Genomic DNA, 13,650 nt, shown 5'->3' with positions numbered 1-13,650 from the left:
GCCCCACTGTGAAACTAAACTTCACATGTGCGCTCTGGTCATTCAACTAGGAAATGGGGAAGGACTTTGTTTTCTGTTGTGGAGGAACATGTCATCACGATCCAGCGGTGTGGATGCAGCATTAGACAAATAAGAAGATAAACAAAAACACTTAAGCTAATAACACAGTTGTGAAGGGATCAGCAGTCCAGCTCACAATGTAAACTAACTTTTAAAGTGCGTTACTAAGTTTTCTCTGCCCAAAAACAAAACAGCCTCTTACGTGGATCTTTGTAGTTGAAGAAAAAAAGTGGTTTGGTCTGGCCGGTCAGCGTTCCTTGGGGAACAGCTGGGTGGTTACGCTCAGCAGGGGATCCTGATAAGCGGCTCTCACTCCCTCCTGTTATCTGTGCGGCGGATGAGGCGACAGTAGCTGGATGAGGGGACAGCAGCTGGGCAAAGCAGCTTGGCTTCTTTCAGCTTCGGGTCGGTCCGAAGACGTTCACGTCGAGGCAATGCAGGGTCCCCGGTTCGGCTTTCTGAGCTCGGAACCTCGGGGTCACTCGTGCAGCGCTGCAAAACGGACGCTCCTTCGGTCACGAAAGGAGAAAGCCGGCCCTTGGCTGGTCGCTCCTGGTGCTACAGCAGACCTGTAGGGGAGAGGAAAGGCAGAGAAGAGAGAAGAGGTCGAGAGAGGGGGGCCTTGCTCTTTTATAGCTGCACCCAGGAAGTCCATGCTCCTTCCTGCAGCTTGGGGTTTTGTCCAATCACAGTGTGGTCCCTTATCACCAAGGGGCCACATATGCAAATCCTGTGTCCATGGGGTTTTTTTGTTGTTCCAAGCCGTGTGGCCACGGTGTCGTAAAACTTTAGGGTGGCTCCGGTCGAAGGCCCAAAACCGGGCCTTGAGCTGCTCAAAGCCTGACTGTTCACATAATCACACATTTCATATGAGTTCATATAAATTCATAATTCCCCATAAGTCCATAATCACACATGAATTCATAATCACATACGACTTCATAATCACATGGGCAGTGGTGCAACATATCTATCAATCGATCGAGTTATCAAAGAAACAAGCTGTTACTTGTGAATTTATAAACTTTATTCAAACATCTTTAAGTTACTGAAGCATACTTTTATGCACCATATGCATTTTCTGGTAGCAGGTGAATTAAAAAAACAAATCTCTCTTCTCTAATCTGAAGATTAATTGAACTACTCTGTTGACGAGTATTTGCAGTTATGAGGAATATACTTTATTGTTTTCCAGCTGTTGTTGAAATCTCACTCAGGCTGGTCCTCCTGCAGTGTTTCCAGGAACTTCTGGATTTCTCCACGCCTGCCTCGTTTGCGGATCCTCTTCAGCTGTCTGATGCTCTTCTGCCTGATGGAGGACTCCACAGGGATCTCTGCTGTCTTCATGTGGTAGGTGATGGACTTGTCCGACTCCTGCCGTTGGAAGTGTATGGGGTAAATCCACAAAAGAATTGCGCGGCTTTTGCGGCCGCTAAACCGGTGCAAATGACACAAAAAGAGAGCGTCTAATTCACAAAGCACCCGCAAAGGGCTTATTGCACCACAAACTGCGCTGCCAAGCAAATAGTGGCATTGTGCGCCTGTGCCATTTGCATGCATGCAAATTAGGTAATATTCATACATTCGGCGCAAAATTGCCCCCTTTCTATGCAAATAAGCCTCATTGCAAAAACCATCTAATTCACAAAGGCCAGCGCTATTTGCCACACGCAAAAATAGTGGAGCAAATACCGTCTTTTCGAAGCGTGTATTAACTGCGCGCAAACTCACTCCTCACTCCCCATCTCTCTGTTTCTCTCTCTCTTCAATGTCATTCAAGCCTGTGTGATACTGAATGATATTATCTATAGTCTATAATCTATAGTCAGACATGACTGTAGACAGTCAGATCAAGTGGGGTTGTGGACTTATCTCGGATTTAAAAATAAAAATAACAGGAGCTCAGGATTCATCCATACAGTAAGGGGCTGCTTTATTACAAACAATTCCACCATATAAACATATACATCTAGAATGTGTGTGTTTAACAGCTTAATAATGTCATCACATATCACAACATATATCAGACTTATAATAAAATAGCGCTGATTGTGTCCTTGTGAAGCTCAGCGTCAGTCAGGACTCTCAGCTGCTGCTGGAGATGCAGCCGCGGTGAGTGGGCTTGCCACCCGTCCCTTGAAATACAGAATTGTTACGTAATTCGGAATTAGAATTCATATAAAACAGTTTATTCCGTATTTCACAATCGTCCCATGCACGTCTGTCACATATGCACACACTAGTTAAGCCTAATTATGCCTAAATAATGGTCCACGTTAAATCGAAGCAGAGCCTAAGCCGTAGGGTTACGCCGTAGGGTTACGCCGTAGGGTTACGCCGTAGGGTACGCGGCGACGCGCACTGCACGGTGCGCCAGACGCGTAACCTACGCCGTATGCTCTGCGTCGATTTAACGCGGAACCATAAATCATCCTTGAGCAGCACTGAGGGAGGAGGGAGGAGGGGGAGCGGGCTCCCGTCCCGTCTTCGCACAGTGTCTTGATGATTTGTAGGGGGGGGGGGGCACAAGTATGAGTTTGAAAAGTGAGGGGGGGACATACCCCCCATGTTCCCAGTGGAAATTGCGCCCTTGCACCTCACGGCGTTTTATTTTCACTCGCTTTATTTTTTATTTCTGCAGTTTTCATTATGGACAAATCTATGTGCTGAAATATGGAGAACACTGGAAACAGCTCTGCTCACTTACTCAGACAAGGGCAAATTGCACTCAGCCGCAAGACTTTATGGGCGTGTTTGCGCCGGCATAAAATTAGAGCAAAATCTTTTGTGAATAGGACCTTAAGGCGGGGAAAATTGCGGGCGCAATTCACAGCGCTATTTGCGGGCGCAATCTGTTCTTTGTGGATTTACCCCTAAGTATTTGGCGTAGCGGTAGTAGACCGGCTGCAAGTCCAGGCTTAGCAGCTCCTGGTAAATCTGATATGCTCTCTTTTTATCCCTGCCTGTTTCTGCACATATGTCTGCGAGGTCGATCTTCTTCCTGAGGGAACAGCGATCGGGGTAAAGATCGATCGCCTGCTCATGCAGACTGATGGCTTGTTCCATCATGCTTCTAGATGGGTTTGGACGACTGTGTCTGAAAGAAAAGATTCTCCATCTGTAGCAGTGTGCGGCGCACACTTTCAGGTATCAATTATCAGGATGATTCTTCAGGACCCTCTCTGCCAAATCGATGGCCTGGTCGAGGTCATCCAGCTGTTTGTACACCATGGGCCCGAATTACTAAGATCCTAAATAAAGAGTACTAAATTGCGTGTGCACTGAAAAAGTTTGCGCGTGCTGTTGTTGTGTGTTTTGCGGGTGATCAACTAAGATTGCGTGCGCAATTGGTAACGGTGCAAACCTCAGTATTTAAATGAGGTGCTGCGTGTCTTAAGGTTTGCGGCGCAAACTTTGCGCCATGGAGAGTCTGGATGGAAAGCACAGTCACAAGTCACAAGCGCAAAATGAAATTTGACGAGTTGGAGTTAGAGATATTAGTGGAAGAGGCAAATAAACACATTCATGAACTACAGCAAAGAAATTTAAACATTACCAAAAGAAACGCAATATCGGAGAAAATCTGCGATAGAATAAATGCAGTTATAAGACAAAAAGAACGGCAGATGAGGTTAAAACAGAGTCGGCGGCAGAACAGATGTAATTGGGGGGCACATAATAACCAGCGATGTAAATGCTTAATATGAGTTTGCCATCAACGATCACAGCAAACCAGTTTCAATTACACAACATACTGCAAAATCTCTTTTTAATACACACACACACAAGTGTATTGTGCACCCAAACTGCAAAAAAAAACAAAAAACAACGACGTACAGGCCACGTCTCTCCTTCCCTCCCTCGCCCTCTCCATCTCTCTCTCATACAACGCATACACATAAAAATGTGAACGGTGAATCTCCAAATTTAATTTGACGAAATTAGACAGACCCAAACATTCCACATTTGCGTAATAACAAACGCCAAGGCTGGCGCCATGAAGTCAATTAAATGCATGTGTCACCTTTAGAAGAGTTGCACATCTTAATTTTCCTATTTCACCATAGATCACACTTTGGGAAGCCTTCTTTATATTTTAGCGTTATTTCCGCGTAGATAAGAGTGAGTTTGATGCTCCTTAACAAGTTTTGTCCGCGGATCAACATCAACCCAGCTCCCCCAACCCCTTGCTCCCTGATTGGCTGATTTATGGTTCCGCGTCACACCAACGCAGAACCGACGGCGTAGGGTACGCGGCGACGCACACCGCACCGCGACCCTACGCGTCGGCTACGCCGTCGATTTAACGCGGAACCATAATTCAGGCGAAGCTGCAGTCTGTCTGCGCTGATACTGACACAGCGGGTCGGAGCGGATTTGGTCATGATGTTTAACCTGTGTTTTGTGATTAATAAGCACGGGTTTTAATTAAATGTAATTTACGAAGGATGATTTCACGTTCAATAAGATAAGTAATCAATGAAATACAAAGTTTGACACAAAGGCTTGGCCTGCTTGTGGGCGAGTGGAGGGGGGCACATTAAAAGAAGGTGGCAAGATATAAGGCGAAGAACTAAAGAAAAAGTGGCCTTTAATAAAACTTGTGCAACCATTTTTAAAATAGCATGCAGCAGAATAAAGACTCTCTCTCTGCGTATTCTTTGATTTTGGATGTCGCCTCCTTGCCACAATAACAGCAGCAGCAGATTAGCACCTTCCTTTCAAACGTATTAAATACAGACGCAATCACAATACGCGCAATTACTTTCAGGCTTGGTAAATCTCATTGCGCGTGGTAAATGGAGCAATTTGCATCTTCCCCTCCCAGTATTTAGGATTTCTGGCGGGTACGCCCCATATTGATTATTCATCAGGGCAAAAGTACTAAATGATTTGCGTGTGCTATTTTGCGCATTTGAGAGGCGCAGTCCTCTTTGCACGCTGTTAGTAGATCAGCTGGCACTTTGGTTTGCGGGTGCTGTCAAGTTTGCACACGTTTTTACACACGCAAACCTTTAGTAAATCAGGCCCCATGAGTAGGACACTGATGCCGCTGTAACTGCTGACAGGATTCAGTAAAATCTTTTCCTCCAGCTCGTGAGCTTCATCCTTGACTTGGTCTCCTCTCTTGGCTCTTATGAGAAGCTCCAGGGCAGCGAGGTAGGTGTTATCTGGATCCAGCTCCCTGGCCTCCCTCATCTCCTCCCAGATGTCCTGATCCAGGTCCGTGTTGCTGTACTTGTGAGCGCTCACCCTCCCAATCACACGGCTGGTCCTCCAGTGCACCATGTCCGGCTGCATCTCCACTGCCCTCTGGAAGTAATCTGCAGCATGCTTCTTGTCTTTGTCAAACATCATCAGGGTCCAGGCCTTCTCTGCGCAGATCTCCGGGTGGAGCTCGTCCTGGGATGGAGACGGGTGTTCCCTCAGCAGAGCGTCAACCTTTGACAGGTAATCCTGACTCTGTTCGTCTTCTCCCAGAAGGTGGTGCAGCCAGGTCAGATTCCCAATGTTCACCACCAACCAGGGACCTTCATCCGTGTTCTTCAGCTGTCGGAAGGCCTCGGTGGCCTTGCTGAGGAATCGCTGGGCCTTTTGTTCATCACTGAGCTGATACCAGATGAAACCCTGCAGGTTGTAAATATGACCCAGCCAGAGGTTTCCCTCCTCGGTGCCGATGTCCTCCAGCATGTCCCTGCTGCGGATCAGACTGGAACGGCTGGAATCCAGGCCCCAGGTGAAGTGGCACTCCAGGTTCAGTCTGGACTCCAACGTGGGCGGGTCCTGAGCAGCACTGAAGCGTAGATGTTTAAAAATGTTAAACATCAGGCAGAGTCACACAATCTGTTCTGAAACCTCGAGAGAAAAATGGAGGAAGGAGCTTCAAAGAGAGGAAAGGCAGGGGCGAAAGGAAGGAAGGATGGAGGAAACAGTGAAGCAAGGAGGGATGAATGAACGGGTGGGTGCTGACCAGGGCACCACCAGTGCTATGTACAGATTTACAGTGGTGAATTACTGTATTACTGTCATCATAACAGAAAGCAACATCCAGGATCAACACTGTTCATGCACCACAGGGTCATGGTTTGTTTAGGTTCCTGTTCCTGGTTATTTTGAAACCTGTGTCTTTGTGTTTCAGTTTTGTATTGACTTCCCTGGTTCCCATCTGCCCTGATTGTCCGCACCTGTGTCTGGTCACAATTTTTTTTTTTTGTTGAGTTACAGTGGAGTAGTGATACATATTTTGCAAGTGAACCTTAAAAATGTGATCAGAAGCCAAATAACAACAAGCCAACAAAGCAAATTCAAATATCAAGTAACCAACGTGTCCTAACTGTTCTTTAAACCAATCAAACAAACTAGTTGTGACAGGTGTATGTAACGTTTTAGCAATATCTTTCAAGTGATCCATTATTTCTTGGATGGTGGCATTTTGGTCAGGTATAAATATAAAACATTCAGTTTTGATCACAGCACAAGTTATCTGTCTTGATCCTGTGACAGATGTGAGTGTTTTGGCATGTACAATGCATCTGCTTCTGGGCTTTCCGAGCCTGCGTTGTTTCTTTCACTGGCTCCGACGGTGGTGAGGACGAGGAGCCAGGAAGAAGAGGGAACCAGCTGGTTTCCGGTGCATGGTGGAGGTGTTGTTTTCTTGCAGTGGGATGCGTGGAACCAGGTTAGACGGCCTTCACACTTGACTCCAGAGTCGGTGGTGAGCAGGACGTGTTGAGCCTTGGACCAGCGAGGTTTTCTCTGACACAAAGTCTCCGGGTGGCATGGTTTGCCATTAGGAAGAGACTGGACAGCTTTTACTTTTCTGTGGATTGACTGAATGGTAGAGGTTAGAGTAGAACAAAATGATATCATGGATTCATCCATGGCATGGAAGTCCATCTTCTTCATACATAGAACTGAATTGCTTGAGTTTGTGCTTCCTAATGGGTGTAGACAGGTGTCAACATTGTCCATTTAAGTCCAGTTTAAAATTCTCTACACATACAAGAACATTTTCACATCCCCCACATTTTGGTATATGAATAAAGTCTATTTGCAGATGATGAAGAATTTTGACAGCTTGGCCCCCTGCAGGGGGAGGTCGCCCCAGTCCTACCTCCTGCAGGGCTTTGAACTGGACTCAAGACCTTTTGAGGATGTTCCAACTTGCTACTCAACTTCCTACCCCCCGGGCAGATCCCGACACCTGGAAGTTGGTTCAAACAGACATGAATCAAGAGAGCACCCCATGGGGTGATTTGGAGGTCTGTGTCAGTCATGCCAAATGTCTGATAATGACATTTGGCCCGATTCACATCCGACTGTAAATTACTCTTTGTCTCTTGCCTGATTCGTGTATTCCTGCATTTGTTAAACTCCTTGTAATAGAATCTGGTTACAACGTCACTCGAGTCCCAGGGGAGTGCCGAGACTTCCAGCCCCCACAGAGACAAAGACCATACGGACAGGGGTGGTCCCAAAGCTAAAGGATTCACACATCTGACTGGCTCTCAGTGGGCTGGTTTATTCCTGTAACTTTTGTATAAAAACCCTTTGACTGAACCCATCTGGGTCGACACACCAAATACAGACTCGATCTGCGATGGTCATGTCGTCCGCCGGCTGAACTGATTAAAACCTCTCTATACCACGAGCGGACTTCTGAACTGGTTTTTGATAAATTCCACAACAATTTGGTGCTGTGACCCCGGATTGACAATAGACCTTTGATGGAAACTCCTCTTTGCAGACAAACGACACAATCAGTGACTTCGATCTAAATTTTCAAAAGGTAAAGGATCCACTTCCAAAATCCCAAATTATTGTCGCTGAGTTGTTGTCGAAAGTCTGTGGACTGGAGTACCAGAAAAAAGGTTGACATCATCCTGAAATTTAGGTAAGTCCGCTGTGTGGTTGTGAGGGTTATTTTTTTTATTATTTTGTGTTATTGGGAACGTTATTGTAGAGATGTTTTTAGGAACGCTGGCAATTTCATAACACTTGAATTTGATTGTGTTGTGAGAATGTTCTGCTTCTCCTGCCTTAAGAATCTGACTCGCTCTTCTAAAAAGGTTTAATATCTCTGGTAACATTAAGGAAATAATGGCCAGAATGCCATGTTGGTCTGAGTAGTCCAGTGGGACTTATAGCATATGCAGGACTTGAGGTCCAAAAAGAAGTGTTTGGAACACTGAGATACTTGTGGGAAACTGACATATATGTAGAAGAACTGTTTTTTTATAAGTGGGGATGATTTGCTCTCCCAAATACTTGAGGTATATTTCATTTCAGTAAGAATTGACTCGCTCTCCTTGCATCAACAGGAATGATTTGTATGCTCTGAAGTAGACTGATGATTGGAAGAATTAGCAAGTAATTTGTGGGTAAAAGTAAGTGTAATTGAAAGTTTTTTTTGGGGGGATCTTACAGAAAGAAAAAAAAATTGAAAGTTTTTGGGAAGTTTTTCAGTAGAGAGTCAGAGAAAGAGTTGACTGGTCCTTTTAAATACATGTATGGTAATCACGGTACCGATAGTTTTATTTGTTAGTTTTGTTTGTTACTTAGTTAGTATTAAATATTGTTAAAATAACTAAAAAGCACTTCAAACTCCCTCAGATTTTTGGAGGGATGAAAGTAGACGCCGTAATGCAGAATCCCAAATAGCTTCGCTTACTGATCTAAATAAAAAGCTGATGGCTTTACTAAGGAAAGATTTAAAAACACAACGCAGACAAAAATGAAATTAGAGAACCAGTTAAATGATAAAATCAAAACCTTTATCCAGTGAAACTGATTAAAGAATCAAATGACGATGACACTTCTGATGACGACTGGATTTTACAAAAATCCAAGATCTGTTGCCTACAAAATTTGGAGCCAAATAATAGTAAGAGAATTGTGGTCTGTCACGAGATCAGATTGATGGATTCCCTCCAGGGTACATGCAAAATATATATTTGCTAATTGCCCTCCACAAAGGGTAGGCCTGGATAACGCAAAAGAAAAGAATCTGAAATGTATGAAAATACTAATGTCTTTTTCAAAAGTGTTTCCTACACAGGTTGAGCGCTGAGAGGAGAGCCAAATCAGAGCATCCCAATTTACATAATCTTATCCTGCCTATGGTAACTTCATCATGTAAGTGCATGGAAATCTGTCTGTGACCCAACTATAACGTCTCTGAATGCATGTAAAAATAATCTCTAACTAGAGGTGTCAAGTAACGAAGTACAAATACCTCATTACCTTACTTAAGTAGAACTTTTGGTTGTGTATGCTTCACTGGAGTAATTATTTTTCAGACGGTTTTTACTTTTACTCCTTACATTTTCACGCAATTATCTTTACTTTTTACTCCTTACGTTTTAAAAACAGCCTTACTCTATTTCATTTCGGCCTTTAAAAAACTATCCAGTTAAATTGTGCCATCCGGATAGAGTGAATTTGGTTGTGGTTGGATGAGAAGTATAAACATATTTGGTTTGTACGTGTCTGGTCTCTGAAACACATGTTAATGCTCAATAGTACACATATATGGTTCTTTAATATATTTGCATTATACTAAGATGCATTCATTTTCAATGGCTTTTAGCCTTAATGGTTTTTCCCCACTTATATTACTTTTACTTTTATACTTTAAGTACTTTTGAAACCAGTACTTTACACTTACTTGAGAAAAAATAAATAAATAAAATAAATACATTTTGAGTTGATACTTCAACTTCTACAGGAGTATTTTTGAACTCTAATATCTATACTTCTACCTGAGTAATGAATGTGAATACTTTTGACACCTCTGTCTTTAACACTCGTCCTGACTTTTCCTGTTTTCCTCACTGACGGCTCTGCTTATAAAAATGGAATACCATACGCAGGTTATACAATTTGTGATAATTCTTAATTGTTGAAAGCGCCCTCCTCCTCCAGCTCCACCCAAGTAGATGAAACTATATACTGATCAAAAGGTAAAACTGTTACAATCTATACAGATTCCAGAGATGCTTTTGGTTGTGTATATTGTATTTTATAGATTTTATATATTGTGGGCGAACCGAGCATTTTATCATCCTCGGAGACACCCGTTAAATGTGGTTAATTGATTGGTGAACTGTTACAAGCCTGTCAACTACCTTCATCTATTGCTTTGTTAAATGTGAAGCCCACACCCAGTCCAACCCTGTTTTCACTAGGCAATGCTTCAGCTGACCATGCAGCAAAAAAAAATTGCCAAATTTGGCTTACCTGTCTATGTAAAACTTTGCCCTTCTATACCCGCTAACGACCTGGTTTCTCCTAATGATGTAGCTCTCCTACAAGAAGACTACTGAGGTGAAGAAAAAACGGATTGTAGCATTCCCATGGTTGTAAAAATGTAAATAATTATGGGTCAGCAACGACGGCCGCGTTGTGAAACCCACATCCTTGTACCCGTGAATAGCATGCATGTCGCATAGCTGATCACAGTTAGCAATCACAGATGAGCAAAAGGGGGAATGTGTCAGATAGTGTTGAAAGACTGATAAGCTCCAAGATTTGCATCCTATAAAAATATTGCAAACATTATCAACACTTCCCCCCACCGTGATTTTTTTTTTTTGAAGCTCTGCAAATAGACATTATGTGAGGGATATGAAATTATTCTTGTATGAAAATGTTCATGTATGAAAATGTTTTTGTATGTGCAGAGAATTTTAAACTGGACTTAAATGGACAATGTTGACACCTGTTAACACCCATTAGGAAGCACAAAACTCACGCCTCATGAAAGGATTATGGGTAGACCTATGACCATACCAAGCAATTCAGTTCTGTATATATGAAGAAGATGGACTTCCATGCCATGGATGAATCCATGATATCATTCTGTTCTACTCTAAACTTCTGTTGTTCAGTCAATCCACAGAAAAGTAAAAGCTGTCCAGTCTCCTCCTAGTGGCAAACCATGCCACAACCCGGAGACTGGGTTTGTGTCGGAGAGGGCCTCGGTGGTCCAGGGCTCAGCACGTCCTGCACCACCGACACTCAAGGGTGGGGGGCGCTGGCCTGGTTCCACGCGTCCCACTGCGGGAGCACAGCTCCTCGACCTTGCACCGGAGACCGGCCGATTCCTTCTTCTTTCTGTGGTACCCCGTCGGAGCCATTGAGGGGAGCAACGCGGGCAGGAAAGCCCAGCTCCAACACCCAGGACCTCCACGACTGGTGGAGGAGCTGAGGAGCGGAGGAGCAGAGGAGCAGCACAGGCCCCGCAGACCCCCACTAGCGAGACAATTATGGTGTAGCATCGAGATGTGACTCCACATACTCTCCTTCTGAAGAACCGCTTGTTAAGCCTAAAACAAGCCAAAAACCACTGCCCGATTCCATTAAGGATTCGGCAAGGACCGCAACAGGGGGCATGCCGATGCTCTCACGGGAGATGGCTGCTCTAGGGATGATGGCCTTGCGGAATCGTGCTGCATTGGACTACTTACTAGCTTCTCAAGGGGAACTTGTGCTGTCATTAAAACTGAATGTTGTACATTTATACCCGCAATGCCACAGTCCAAGAAATAACGCATCACTTGAAAGACATTGCTAAAACGTTACATACAACTGTCGCAACTAGTTTTTTGATTGCTTTAAAGAACAGTTAGGACACGTTGGTTACTTGATATTTGAATTTGTTTTGTTGGCTTGTTGTTATTTGACTTCTGATCACATGTTTAAGGTTCACTTGCAAAATATGTATCACTACTCCACTGTAATTCAACAAAAAGAAAAAAAAAAAAAAAAAATTGTGAATTGATGAAGAATTTTGACAGCTTGGCCCCCTGCAGGGGGAGGTCGCCCCAGTCCTACCTCCTGCAGGGCTTTGAACTGAACTCAAGACCTTTTGAGGAAGCTCCAACTTGCTACTCAACTTCCTACCCCCCGGGCAGATCCCGACACCTGGAAGTTGGTTCAAACAGACATGAATCAAGAGAGCACCCCATGGGGTGATTTGGAGGTCTGTGTCAGTCATGCCAAATGTCTGATAATGACATTTGGCCCGATTCACATCCGACTGTAAATTACTCTTTGTCTCTTGCCTGATTCGTGTATTCCTGCATTTGTTAAACTCCTTGTAATAGAATCTGGTTACAACGTCACTCGAGTCCCAGGGGAGTGCCGAGACTTCCAGCCCCCACAGAGACAAAGACCATACGGACAGGGGTGGTCCCAAAGCTAAAGGATTCACACATCTGACTGGCTCTCAGTGGGCTGGTTTATTCCTGTAACTTTTGTATAAAAACCCTTTGACTGAACCCATCTGGGTCGACACACCAAATACAGACTCGATCTGCGATGGTCATGTCGACCGCCGGCTGAACTGATTAAAACCTCTCTATACCACGAGCGGACTTCTGAACTGGTTTTTGATAAATTCCACAACACAGATCTTGAAAAAAAGTCACGGTGGGAGTAAGTGTTGATAATGTTTGCAATATTTTTATAGGATGCAAATCTTGGAGCTAATCAGTCTTTCAACACTATCTGACACATTCCCCCTTTGCTCGTCTGTGATTGCTAGCTGTGATCAGCTATGCGACATGCATGCTATTCACGGGTACAAGGATGTGGGTTTCACAACACGGCCGTCGTTGCTGACCCACAAATTATTTACATTTTTACAACCATGGGAATGCTACAATCTGGGGCTACAGCATTAGGAGAAACCAGGTCGTTAGCGGGTATAGAAGGGCAGAGCTCTACATAGACAGGTAAGCCAAATTTGGCAGTTTCTTTTGCTGCATGGTCAGCGGAAGCATTGCCTAGTGAAACAGGGTCCTTGGACTGGGTGTGGGCTTCACATTTAACAAAGCAATAGATGAAGGTAGTTGACAGGCTTCTAACAGTTCCTCTGACTAGTTCACCAATCAATTTACCATGTTTAACGGGTGTCTCCGAGGATGTGATAAATCCTCGGTTCGCCCACAATATATAAAATTGTGTACACAACCAAAAGCATATCATGAATCTGTATAGATTGTAACAGTTTTACCTTTTGATCAGTGTATATAGTTTCATCTACTTGGGTGGAGCTGGAGGAGGGCAAGGCGGCGCTTTCAACAATTAAGAATTATCACAAATTGTATAACCTGCGTATGGTATTCCATTTTTATAAGCAAAGCCGTCAGTGAAGAAAACAGGAAAGGTCAGGACGAGTGTTAAAGACAGAGGTGTCAAAAGTATTCACATTCATTACTCAGGTAGAAGTGTAGATATTAGAGTTTAAAAATACTCCTGTAGAAGTTGAAGTATCAACTCAAAATTTTTTCTCAAGTAAAAGTATAAAGTACTGTTCAGTTTCAAAACTACTTAGGGCCCGATTTACTAAGATCCTAAATAAAGAGTACTAAATTGCGTGTGCACTGAAAAAGTTTGCGTATGCTGTTTGCGTGTGGTTTGCGGGTGATCAACTAAGATTGCGTGCGCAATTGATAACAGGTGCAAACAGCAGTATTTAAATGAGGTGTTGCGTGTCTTAAGGTTTGCGGCGCAAACTTTGCGCCATGGAGAGTCTGGATGGAAAGCACAGTCACAAGTCACAAGCGCAAAATGAAATTTGACGAG

At 43.9% G+C, this 13,650-nt stretch overlaps 1 pseudogene; it reads right to left on the bottom strand.

The window, feature by feature from the left end:
* Nucleotides 1-538: 538 nt before the first annotated feature.
* LOC133458824 (interferon-induced protein with tetratricopeptide repeats 5-like) lies at nucleotides 539-10,502 on the bottom strand (annotated as a pseudogene).
* Between the last annotated feature and the right edge of the window lie 3,148 nt (nucleotides 10,503-13,650).

The sequence above is a fragment of the Cololabis saira genome, chromosome 13 (genome assembly GCF_033807715.1).
Source record: "Cololabis saira isolate AMF1-May2022 chromosome 13, fColSai1.1, whole genome shotgun sequence".
Taxonomy (NCBI): Eukaryota; Metazoa; Chordata; class Actinopteri; order Beloniformes; family Belonidae; genus Cololabis; species Cololabis saira.
This window is presented reverse-complemented; position numbering and strand designations above follow the sequence as displayed.